Here is a 13,251-nt window from a genome sequence, read left to right on the forward strand (position 1 = left end):
CCAGTCAGGACCAGTGATGTATAAAGTTCAGGTCAGGGTAATAGTCCTGAACAAGTACATGGGCCATATGAAAGGCACAAATTCACAAACAGTGTGGGAGCAAAATATGCCCTAACCCTCGGACAGTCTGAAAGGCTACCAGAACTGTGGTTCACCCTCTCCGTCAAGCGTTGATGATTCCTCAGAACCGGAGACCAACAAGATGGATGTAGCCACCTCGGCACCTTTGCAGCTGGAAGAAGAGAGTAAATTTCTACCGAGGCACTTCTGGTGCAAAACGCAAGCTCCTGTGTGTTCCTCGCTACCCGTATTGGAAATCGAGTCCGAGGAATCTGACCCTGTCCTAAAACACCCTGAGGAGTCCAAGATAAAGGACCAGCCTATGTCCTCAAACTCTGACAGGGAGGGATGTATTGATTGTAATGAGGGTCAGCCAGCTGGACATTATAGAATGAGTTCCCTGATTTGGGCTGACAGATAAAAAGGGGAGTGTCAGAGATACTGAGGCAGTCCTCAAGTTAAGGACTGTTCATGTGTAAATGAAGGGTGACTAGGTGACAGGATACTGGCCTCTGAAGAGTTATTTCAGAAGTATCTTCCACGATAAAGACTGCTGCAGAATATCTGTTTAACTCCTCTGTGTTTCCTTGATCCTCATAATTATCTGCTCAGATTACTTTTCTGAGGGGACTATGTTCACTTTGCATCTGAGGAGCAGGAGAATCGACGTTTCGGAAAAAAGTCCTTCATCAATTCTCCTGCTCCTCAGATGCTGCCTGACCAGCTGCGCTTTTCTAGCACCACACTCTCTACTCTAATCTCCAGCAACTGCAGTCCTCCCATTCATCTATGTTCACTTTGACCTCTTTCTTTTTATATTCCTTGCAAGTTTGCCCTTGTAATTTATTTTCTCTGCCTTTATTATCTTTTTAGTTCTCCTTTTGGACTCTATATTTATCCCAGTCTTTGGGGCTACTGCTGATTCTTGCCTCCTTTTATATGCCATTCTTAGCCATGGTTGGTGTATAACTCTCTTAAAATCTGTCCCCATTACTGGTGTATATTTTTGCTGAGAATCATGTGCTACCTCTTCAAATGATGAAGGGCTTATGCCAGAAACGTCAATTCTTTTGCTCCTCAGATGCTGCCTGACCTGCTGTGCTTTTCCAGCAACACACTCTTGACTACCTCTTCAAATATTTGCCACTACTTGCTTTTACTGTCTTTCCTGCCAATCTATCTGCCCAGTCCACAGTAGCTTGCTTTATGCCAATTTCATTAGAATTCCCTTTTATTTAAGTTAAACACATTTGTTTCAGATAAAATTTCTCTCACACAAACTGAATATTAAATTCTAGCATGTGTGATCACTATTCCTAGGGGGATATTTTACTCTGAGGTCATTTACTAAACCTGCCTCATTACCACATCCAGGGTAGCCTGTTTCCTGATTGGCTCATGAATATTGCACCATGGCACCATCCCTAATACACTCTGAGTTTGTTATTGTAGGTATTCTTCCAAATTGATTTATCTAATCAGTATGAAGATTGAAGTCACCCATAGTCATTGCTCTATTCTTTTTGCTACCCTTTCCTACACTGAGGCTACTGTTTTGAGGGCGTGGTGTTGTCTATGCACTACTCCTACCAGTGATTTCTTTTTCTTGCTGTTATTTACTTCCACCAAAGTGGACTGTACGTCATCTGAGGCTAGATAATGTCTCACAACTGTCCTTATTTCATCTTTTCTTAACAAAGCTGCCCCACCATCTTTTTTCTTATCGTCCTGCCATTCTGAAAGAAATATCCCTGAATGTTAAGTTCCCAGTGTCTCTGTAATGGCTAAGAAACCATACCCATTTACCTCAGTTTGCATCATCAGTTTGTGAAATTTCTGAATGCGTAATGCATGAAGATACAAAGCTTTTAGGCTTGCCTTTTTGCCATTTTTAATGATCCTAACTTTTCTTTTGGGCCTATTTGCCTCCCATTCTTGTCTACCATTTCTACCATTTTTGCATTTGGTTCTTCCTTCTTTTTATAACTCTCCTTGTTTTTCCTTCCTTTGTCATCCTGCTTAGGTTCCCATGCCCATACTTTCGTTTAAAGCAGTTTAAACCTACCCAATCACATTAGCAAATACTTGCCCTCAGACATCAGTTCAGGTCCTGCAAAGATAGAACGCGTTCAATTTCTACTGATCCCTGTCCCACCCATGTCCTAGGAATTTGAAATCCTCCCACTTGCACCATCTTTCAAGCTCCATACTCAACGATGCATCTTTTTATTTCTACATTGACTAGCATATTGTACCGGTTCATCCTGCAATCACTGTCTTTGAGGTCCTACTTTTCAACTTTGTTCCTAACTCCCGATATTCAACTTTTAGAGCCTCATCCCTTTAACCTATAGCCTATGTTTAACTGATATGTACCACAATCACTGGCTGTTCACCCACCCCCTCCAGAATGTCCTGTTACCACTCTGAGATTTCCTTGACCCGAGCACCAGAGAAATAATGTGCAGTCTCATTTGCTGCCACAGATATGCCTATTTATTCTAGTATTCCTACATTTTATCTCCTCTCCCATGAAGTTGAGCTAACTCTGGTGTGATAAGTTTAGCTGTACATGTCTGCCCTAAGAAGCCATTCCACTGCCACTCTACCACCCCACCCCCAATCATTCTTATCCAGAGTGGTATATCTGTTTTTCAGGGAAATAGCCACAAGGAGTTTCTGCACTGCCTAACTCGTCCTTCTACTCTGCTTGATGATCACCCATTCCCTTTATGTCTATGGTGTCTTAGCCTGCGGTGTGACTGCTCCTTTTATATGTGCTAACCATTATACTCTCAGCTTCACTGCTGTGGCTCCATCGCCAAAACCCATGTTTCGAGGATCTGCAACTGGAGACACTTCTGCACATGTGCTGGCCCCATGAACTGGAAACATGCACAGATTCCCACATAGAGTAGGAGGAGAAAGTAAACAGGAGAGCTTTGAGCTGTCCTGCCATGACTTATCCCTTTGGATTAAACCTTTTAAAGGGCCAATAAGACTAAGAGGAATAACAGATATAAGGAGGTTACTGAACACTGGTGATCATATTTGTTTTAATGCAAGGAGTATGACAGGTCAGGCAGATGAATTTAGAGCTTGGATTAATACATGTCTTTATGATTTTGTAGCTATTATAGAAACCTGGTTGAGAGAGGGGCAGGATCAGCAGTTTTAATGTTCTGGGATTTAGATGTTTCAGGTATGATAAAGAAGTGGGGGAGTTGCATAACTGATTAGGGAAAGCACTTTGGAGGGCTTATCAAACAAGGTCATGTGGATAGAGTTTAGGACTAGGATGGATGTAATTATGGTGGAATTATATTGCAAGCCTCCCAACAGCCAGAGAAACAGAAATGTGTACAGATTATGAAAAAATATACAAATAGCAGGGTTATGGTAGGTGATTTTAACTTCCCCACACTGCCAAGGATTTAGATGGGGAGTTTGCTAGGCATGTCCAGGATCATTTTTTGAAATGCATAAGTAATCCAATTGGGGAAGGTGCGATACTAGACCTGGTGTTGGGAAATGAACCAGGTCAAGTGATCAAAATTTCAGTGAGGTCGCATTTTGAGAATAGTGACCATAATACTATAAATTTATAAGTTACTTATGGATAAGGATAAGAATGAAAGTACTAAACTGGGGGGAAGGCTAACTACCACAGTAAAAGACTGGTGAATGTAGATGATGGCAGCTGTTTGACGGTAAATCTACGTCTGGCACATGTGAATCTTTTAAAGGCCAGTTGATTTAAATTCAGGGCAAACATGTTCCTGTGAAAATCAAGGTTGGGTGGCAAGATTAGAGTACCTTGGGTGACAATAGAATTGAGAGCTTAGTTAAGAGAAAGCAAAGCATACAAAGATAGCAGGAAAGATCTCAAACAAGGAATTAGGACTGAAAGAGGCCATGAAATGTCTTTAGTAAGCATGATTAAGGAGAATTCCAAGGTGTTTCATATTTGAGCAAGACCATAACGAGGGAAAGTGTAAATAAACTCAAGGTCAAAAGAGGGAATTTATGCGTGGCGCTGGAGGAAGTGGGTGAGGTCCTTAAGGATAACTTCACATTGGTATTCACAAAGGACAAGGTAGATGGTGAATCTTTTGTTGTTACGTAATAATACAGGCAAAAAACAAACTACTATTGGAGTTCAAGGTGTGTGATTGGGAAGTGTGAGCTCACTTTTGAAATACTGCATTCAATTTTGGTGTCCCTGTTATAGGAAGGATGTTGTGAAACTTGAAAGGCTCCAGAAAGATTTACAAGGACGTTGCCAAGATTGGAAGATTTGAGCTATAGCGAGAGGCGGAAGAGGCTAGGGCTGTTTTTCCTGGATGCTGAGGGGTGACCTTACGAAGTTTTATAAAATTATGAGGGGCATTAATAGGCCAATAGCTAAGATCTTTTCCCCAGGGTAGAGGAGTCCAAAACGAGAGGGCATAGGTTTTAGGTGAGTGGGGAAAGATTTAAAAGGGACTTAATGGGCAACGTTTTCATGCAAAGAGTCCTAGAGATGTACAATACGGACACAGACCCTTCAGTCTAACTCATCTATGCTGATCAAATATCCCAACCCAATCTAGTCCCACCTGCCAGCACCCAGCCCATATCCCTCCAAACCCTTCCTATTCATATACCCATCCAGATGCCTTTTAAATATTGCAATTGTACCAGCCTCCACCACTTCCTCTGACAGCTCATTCCATACACATACCACCCTCTGTGTGAATTTTTTTCCCAAAAGGTCTCTTTTTATATCTTTTCCCTCTCACCCTAAACCTATGCCCTCTAGTTCTGGACTCCCTCACCCCAGGGAAAAGACTTTATCTATTTATCCTATCCATGCCCCTCATGATTTTATAAACCTCTATAAGGTCACCCCTCAGCTTCCGTTGCTCCAGGAAAAACAGCCCTAGCCTATTCAACCTCTCCCTATAGTTCAAATCCTCCAACCCTGGTAACATCCTTGTAAATCTTTTCTGAATCCTTTCAAGTTTCACAACATATTTCCGATAGGATGGAGACCAGAATTGCATGCAGTATTCCAACAATGGCCTAACCAATGTCCTGTACAGCTGCAACATGACCTCTCAACTTCTATACTCAATACTTTAACCATACCAAAAGCATACCAAACACCTTCTTCACTGTCCTATCTACCTACTTTCAAGGAGGGTGGGTGTATGGAATGAGCTGCCAGAGGAAGTGATGGAGGCGCGTACAGTTACAACATTTAAAAGGCATCTGGATGGTTACGTGACTAGGCAGTGTTTAGAGGGATAAGGGCCAAATGCTGGCAAATGGGACTAGATTAATTTAGGATATCTGGTCAGCATGACGAATTGAACCAAACTATCTGTTTCAATGCTGTACATCTCTATGATTCTATGACTCTGTGTTGGTAATCTGAGGTGTATCAATATAAAAAAGGAGGGCTGTTTTGAAAACAAAGACAAGTCCCCAGGATCTGATGAGATCCCTCCCAGAATGCTGAGGGATGCAGGTGACGAAATTGCTGGGGCCTTATTTGAAATCTTTGCATCCTCTTTAGTCACAGATGACTGAAGAATAGCCTGGGTTCCTTTGCTTGAGGGCAGCACAGATTTTCAGGGAAATTGCCGACCAGTGAGCCTTTAATCAGTGGTAGGGAAATTATTGGAGAAGATTCTTAGTGATACTCATATTTGGAAAAATATGGATTTATTAGCATCAGGCAGCATGACTTTGTCTCACAAATTTGGTTGAGTTTTTTAGGAAGTAATAAAGATAATTGAAGGCATTGTCTACACGGACTTTAGCAAGGCCTTTGACAAGGTCCCTCGTGGCAGGTTGATACAAAAGGTGATCTACAATGAGCTGCTAAAATGGATACAGAACTGGAAGTCATGGAAGACAGAGTAGCGGTGGAAAGTATTTTTGACTGGAGATTCGTAACTAGTGGTGTTCCATAGGGATCAATGCTTGGACTTCTTTTGTTGGTAATATATATAAATGACTTGAGGGAGAATATAGGTGGCCTCATTAGTAATTTTGCTGATGACACAAAGATTAGGGGCATTCCAGATAATGAGGAGGATTGCCAGAGTATAGAGCAGGATGTAGATAGGCTGGAGATTTAGGCATCAAAGTGGCAGATGGGGTTTAAACTGGACACGTGAGGCGATGCATTTTGGAAGATCGAATGCGGGAGAGAAGTATACAGTAAATGGTAGAACCCTTAGTAGTATCAACGTACAGAGAGATCTAAGCATACAGGTCCATAGTTCCCTGAAAGTATCAACACAAGTCGATAAGTTTGTCAAAAAGTCAAATAGCATGCTTGCTTTAATCATTTGGGGCATAAGAGTGTAAAAATTGGCAAATCATGTTGCAGCTGTATAGAACTTTAGTTAGGCCACATTTGTGGGTGGCACAGTGGTTAGCACTGCTGCCTCACCGTGTCAAGGACCTGGGTTTGATTCCAGTCTCGGGCAGCCATTTGTGTGGAGTTTCTCCCTGTGTCTGCGTGGGTTTCCTCCGGGTACTTTGGTTTCATCCTGCAGTCCAAAGATGTGCAGAGTAGGTGAACTGGCCATGCTAAATTGCTCATAGTGTTCAGGGATGTGTAGGCTAGGTTCATTAGTCTGAGGAAATGTGGAGTAATAGGAGAGGAAATGGGTCTGGATGAGATACTGTTCAGAGGTCAGTGTGGACTTGTTGGGGCAATGGCCTATTTCCACACTCTAGTGATTCTATTATTTGGAATATTGTGTACAGTTCTGGTCGCCACAATACCCAAAGGATATGGAGGATTTGGAGGAGGTGCAGAAATGGTTTACCAAGATGCTCTGAATGCCAGTTCTGAAGAAGGATCACTGGACCAAAAACATTAGCTCTGCTTTCTCTCCACAGATGCTACGAGACCTGCAGAGTTTTGCCAGCAATTCCTGTGTTTGTTACCAGAATGTTGCCTGGTTTGGCGGGTATTAGCTATGAGGATAAGTTGGACAAATTTGGTTTGTTTCAATTGAACTTTCAAGAATGAGGGGTGACCTGATAGAAATTTACAAAATTTTAAGGGCTGTTCTTCCTTTGACCTCGTTAAAGCAAAATATAGCCCTTTTAAACCATAAACTACAAAGTAAAGACTTTACAAAGTATAAATAATAATAGGGGTACAAATATTCACCTTCTGCACTGACCCAGTCAGCAGCTTCCACTTGGCACTGTGTTACTTTGAACCCTGATGTCAGCCCAAGAGCTCTGCCTCTGGATTTAGTGAAAGTAAGTTGTGCTGCTCCTTTGAAAATTGTCCTGCTGCTTTGCTAAGTTGCTCCTTGCCAGAATTGCTTTCACTCTGTCAGATCACCAGTACTCTTGGGTTCAGTGTTGTCCTCTTCTCCCTAAATCCCTTCCCTGACTCCTATTCTTGGTCACTCCCTTCATCTGGCTGTTTTATTTGGCTTTAAAGCATCCATCGTCAATCAGAGATGAGAGTATATCTAATCCCCTTTTATTATTGACCTCCCTGACTCAACCCCACTTCTTTATATGCCTAATCCTGGTGGAAGTGAAATCCTTCCCCAGGCCACTTCCAACTGCACAAATCTAACTATTTCTAGCAGTTTAAACTTTGGCCATTGGTGAGGATAAGTCCAAGTATGTTTTTCTCTTTCTTTCTCAAACTTTATCATACCATCTAAAGCAATTCCTCACATGTTGAAGCAATTCACATGTAAATACAGCAACATCTGGACAATATCCAGGTTTAGTCTGAAAAGTGGCAAGTAACATTTGCAAAGCACAAATATCAGAAGATGACCATCTCCACCTACAGAGAATCTAACCATCATCCTTTGACATTCAATAGCATTACCATCATTGAACCCACCAGTATCAGCATGCTGTGGGTTACCATTGACCAGGAACTCAACTGGACTAGCCATAGGACAAGCCAGGGAACTATAGACCAGTGAGCCTGACCTCTGTGGTGGGCAAGTTGTTGGAAAGAATCCTGAGGGACAGGATGTACATGTACTTGGAAAGGCAAGAATTGATTCAGGATAGTCAACATGGCTTTATGCATGGGAAATCATGTCTCTCAAACTTGATTGAGTTTTTTGATGAAGTAACAAAGAAGATTGATGAGGGCAGAGCAGTAGATGTGATCTATATGGACTTCAGTAAGGCGTTCGAAAGGTTCCCCATGGGAGACTGATTAGCAAGGTTAGATCTCATGGAATACAGGGAGAACCAGCCATTTGGATAGAAAACTGGCTCAAAGGTAGAAGACAGAGGGTGGTGGTGGAGGGTTGTTTTTCAGACTGGAGGCCTGTGACCAGTGGGGTGCCACAAGGATTGGTGCTGGGTCCTCTACTTTTTGTCATTTACATAAATGATTTGGATGCGAGCATAAGAGGTACAGTTAGTAAGTTTGCAGATGACACCAAAATTGGAGGTGTAGTGGACAGCGAAGAGGGTTACCTCAGAATACATTAGGATCTTGACCAGATGGGCCATTGGGCTAAGAAGTGGCAGATGGAGTTTAATTCAGATAAATGCAAGGTGCTGCATTTTGGGAAAGCAAATCTTAGCAAGACTTATACACTTAATGGTAAGGTCCAGGGAGTGTTGCTGAACAAAGAGACCTTGGAGTGCAGGTTCATAATTCCTTGAAAGTGGAGTCGCAGGTAGATAGGATAGTGAAGAAGGCGTTTGGTATGCTTTCCTTTATTGGTCAGAGTATTGAGTACAGGAGTTGGGAGGTTATGTTGTGGCTGTACAGGACATTGGTTAGGCCACTATTGGAATATTGTGTGCAATTCTGGTCTCCTTCCTATTGGAAAGATGTTGTGAAACTTGAAAAGGTTCAGAAAAGATTTACAAGGATGTTGCCAGGGTTGGAGGACCTGAGCTACAGGGAGAGGCTGAACAGGTTGGGGCTGTTTTTCCTGGAGCGTCGGAGGCTGAGGGGTGACCTTATAGAGGTTTGCAAAATTATGAGGGGCATGGATAGAATAAATAGGCAAAGTCTTTTCCCCGGGGTCAGGGAGTGCAGAACTAGGGGGCATAGGTCTAGGGTGAGAGGGGAAAGATATAAGAGACCTAAGGGACAACATTTTCACGCAGAGGGTGGTAAGTGTATGGAATGAGCTGCCAGAGGATGTGGTGGAGGCTGGTACAAGTGCAACATTTAAGAGGCATTTGGATGGGTATATGAATAGGAAGGGTTTGGAGGGATATGGGCCAGGTGCTGGCAAATGGGACTAGAATGGGTTGGGATATCTGGTCGGCATGGACGGGTTGGACCGAAGGGTCTGTTTCCATGCGGTACATCTCTATGACTCTATATAAATACAGTGACTACAAGAGCAAGTCAGAGGCTAGGAATATTGTGGTGAGTAACTTGTCAGCTAGGTAAAAACAATGACTGCAGATGCTGGAAACCAGATTCTGGATTAGTGGTGCTGGAAGAGCACAGCAGCTGCCTGAACTGCTGTGCTCTTCCAGCACCACTAATCCAGAAAGTGAGTAACATGTCACCTGACTCCCCAATGCCTGTCCACTAAGGCAGGTGTGATGAAATACTCCCTACTTACCTGGATGAGTGCAGCTCCAACAACACTCAAGAAGCTTGACATCATCCAGGACAAAGCAACTGCTTGACTGGTTCCGTATCCACAAATATCCACATGCTTAACAGTAGCGGTGTGTATCATCAACAAGGGACACTGCAGGAATTCACCAAGTCTCCTTAGACAGCACCATCCAAACCCACAACCACTTCCATCTGAAAGACCAAGGCAGCAGATATGTGGAAACATCATCACCTGCAATTTCCCCTTCTAGCCACTCACTATCCTGACTTGTAAATATATTGCACTCCCTTCAATGTTGGAGGTTTGTAATTTCTTCCCTGACAGCATTGTGGGTCTACCTACAGCAATGATACACAGTTATTCAAGAAGGCAGTTCACCACCGCCTCTAGGGGAGCTAAGGATGGGCACCAACAATGTTCATATCCCATGAATGTGTGTTAAAGGAAAGAAATTAACCCCTTTGACCAAACTTCTTCTTTTGTCATCTCTCCTAGTGGCCTGCTATGTGACTAAGAATCAGATTTTTATTTGATATTGCATTGATTTGATATGAAGGGTAAAGTTACCATAGTCATTAAAGAGAGACAACTGGAAGTGGTTTATCCAGCAGGTCACTATGCCTCAGACAAGGGGAGAGATTGAAAAGGAGAGTCCTTCATGGTAATCTCAGCCAGTGCAGGAACTGAATCCATGCTGTTGGCATCACTCTGCATCACAAGCCAGCCATCCAGCCAACTGAGCTAACTGTTTGCTTTGTATTCATTATTTCCCGGCTATCTTTACTTGCATTCCAATTGTAGTGCCCTTAATCAACTGATATTCTGTGGATTAAGGATCAAGCTGGTCGTGGCTCAAAGCCATAGTTCTGTGTATAGCGATGACTCACAGAAGAATAAAGGAAATGGAGAGAAAACTAGACCATGTTCCATGGTTAATGCCACTTAATTTACCTTATTTTCATTTATATTTGGGAGCTGGATTATTTCCACATAATTAATATAATTATTTATGACTCCAACCCCTTATTCTTCTGCGTTGATGAAAATAATGTTTTAGTCTTCTACATTTGTAAGACTAAGGCCATTTGTAATTCTAGACAGATTCTTATAGGACACAATTCTGGGGCATTGATCAAATGTCCATTTCATTATTTGGCACACACAGAGTGAAGACATAATCATTCAAAAATAAGTTTCAGACAGTCAACTCCCTGGCAATATCCTGAGCTTGAACTTTAGAATGTTAAATGAAATTTTAATTTGTGAAGTCAACAGAGAAAATTTCATTGTTTTAAAACACTCTGCAATTTATAAAACAACCTCAGTTTTTGCTTGACCACTTACATCCAAAGCATTTCTGTTGCACTTCGAACGTCCAAGTTTTCTCCCTTGATTAATCTATGTTAACAAATAGGAAAGTTAGATTATCTGTCTTGCAGCATCAACTTCATTCCAAAAAGTAAGATGTCGTTCATGTACTATTCAATATCAGCTTCTGTTACTTGCGTTCATAATATGGAGTTAAGTAGTGTTCGTAACTGACTTTTTTTTTATATCCAGAAGTGCTTTCTTACATAGCTGAATGGTTTTCTCCCCATCACCGAATCACCTAACTTTCCGCCACTACCCACCACTAAATCATTTAAGATTCCAACTAATAACCAATTTACATGTAGAACTCATTTAGGGCAGTGCAATGACACCAAAGGCAGGGAGATTTAAATGAAGACAGAGTTAGAACATTGAACATAGAACATAGAACATTACAGCGCAGTACAGGAGCTTTGCCCCTCGATGTTGCACCGACCTGTGGAATCAATCTGAAGTCCATCAATCCTACACTATTCCATCTTCATCTGTATGTTTATCCAATGACCATTTAAATGCTCTGAATTTGGCGAGTCTAATACTGTGCTGAAAAATGTGTTGCTGGATAAGTGCAGCAGGTCAGGCAGCATCCAAGGAGCAGGAGAATCGACGTTTCGGGCATAAGCCCTTCTTTAGGGCCTATGCCCGCAACGTCGATTCTCCTGCTCCTTGGATGCTGCCTGACCTGCTGCGCTTTTCCAGCAACACATTTTTCAGCTCTGATCTCCAGCATCTGCAGTCCTCATTTTCTCCGAATCAAATACTGTGGCAGGCAGTAGGAGGGAGAAATAAGGCGCTCCATCCTCTGCGGTGTCTATGTTATTCTCAAGGCATTGAGAGTGTTGGTTGACATCGTTCAGGGACAAGGACAGTCAGGCACAGACATAGCATGAAAGAGGGGCAGGAGGTTGGCAACTACAAGCATGAGGGCACACTACGTGAACCTGTTAATGGCCACCTTGGCCAAGCCCAGAAGCAGAGCAGACCCACAAGGAGGTTTTCTGACTCGCTCCAATTGCCCTGGGACTCCACAACATTGACAAGTGGCAAGTAATATTTCATGCCACTCAAATGCTAGGCTATGACCATCATCAGCAAGAGACAATCTAACCACCAGCCTTCATATTCAATAGTGTTACTATCACGGAATCCTTCACTGTCAACATCCTGGGGGTTATCATTGATGAGAAACTCAACTGGACTCATCACATAAATACAACAGCAGATCAGAGGCTAGGAATCCTGCGGCAAGTAACTCACCCCCTGACCCCTTTGTCCATTATCTACAAGGCCCAAGTCAGGAATGTGATGTAATATTCTCCACTTACCTGGATGGGTGCAGCCCCAATAACACTCAGAAGCTTAACAGCATCCAGGACAAAACTGCTGCTTGATTGGTATTACATCCACAAGCATCCACTCCCTGCACCACCAATGCTCAATAGCAGTGTGTAGTATCTACAAAATGCACTGCAACAATTCACCAAGGACAGCACCTTCCAAAACAATGACCACTTCCATCTAGAAGGACAAGGGCAGCAGATATTTGGGAACACCACCATCTTTAAGTTCCTCTCCAAGCCACTCACTATCCTTTACCATTTCCTCACTGTCGCTGTGTTAAATCATGGAATTCTGTCCCTAATGGCATTGTGAATCAACCCACAGCATGTGGACTGCAGCGGTTCAAGACGACAGCTCACCACTACCTTCTCAAGGGAACTAGGGACCTGCAATAAATGCTGGTCAGCCAGCGACATCCACATCATGCAAATGAATAAATTTTAAAAAGGGTTATATAGCATGAAAACGGACATTTTGGTCCAACCAGTCCATACACATCATAATCCTAAATTAAACTAGTCCCACCTGTCTATGCTTGGCCCATATTGCTCCAAGCATTTCTTAGTCCTGTGTTTATCCAAATGTTTTTTAAACGTTGTAACTATACCCGCATCTACTACATTCTCTGGCAGTTCATTCCACACATTACACTATGTGTAAACAAAAAAATTTGAATTGAACTCCATCCACCTGGCTTAGAGGTAGCGACATTATTACTACATCACGAGCATTCCCTAACTGTTTCATAGATTAATGAGATTCTTCATTCCATCTTGGAAAAGTACTGAGTCTCAGCAGAGACCACTTGTATAGAGCTGGGAAATCTTGACATCAAAAATGCCAAAAATGACATTCCTTACAATTCTCACCAATGTAGACCTGGTCTTGTAAT

The 13,251-nt window shown here is 42.5% G+C and overlaps 1 protein-coding gene and 1 long non-coding RNA gene across 3 annotated transcripts in view; one reads left to right on the forward strand and one right to left on the reverse strand.

Annotated features, from left to right (window-relative positions):
- rsph3 (radial spoke head 3) overlaps window positions 1–13,251 on the forward strand; it is an 82,120-nt gene that overhangs the window by 54,970 nt on the left and 13,899 nt on the right. The window lies entirely within an intron of this gene.
- LOC140483119 (uncharacterized) overlaps window positions 1–13,251 on the reverse strand; it is a 62,273-nt gene that overhangs the window by 47,615 nt on the left and 1,407 nt on the right. Inside the window, exons 3-5 of one of the 2 annotated variants that reach the window (XR_011961898.1) lie at window positions 10,992–11,045; window positions 9,648–9,838; window positions 4,735–6,605 (exon numbers count right to left, since the gene is read on the reverse strand). This is a non-coding gene — a long non-coding RNA (uncharacterized lncRNA). Of the gene's footprint in view, window positions 1–4,734; window positions 6,606–9,647; window positions 9,839–10,991; window positions 11,046–13,251 lie in introns of those variants that run through there. The other variant, XR_011961897.1, reaches the window with a different exon arrangement.

The sequence above is a fragment of the Chiloscyllium punctatum genome, chromosome 11 (assembly GCF_047496795.1).
Source record: "Chiloscyllium punctatum isolate Juve2018m chromosome 11, sChiPun1.3, whole genome shotgun sequence".
Lineage (NCBI taxonomy): Eukaryota > Metazoa > Chordata > Chondrichthyes > Orectolobiformes > Hemiscylliidae > Chiloscyllium > Chiloscyllium punctatum.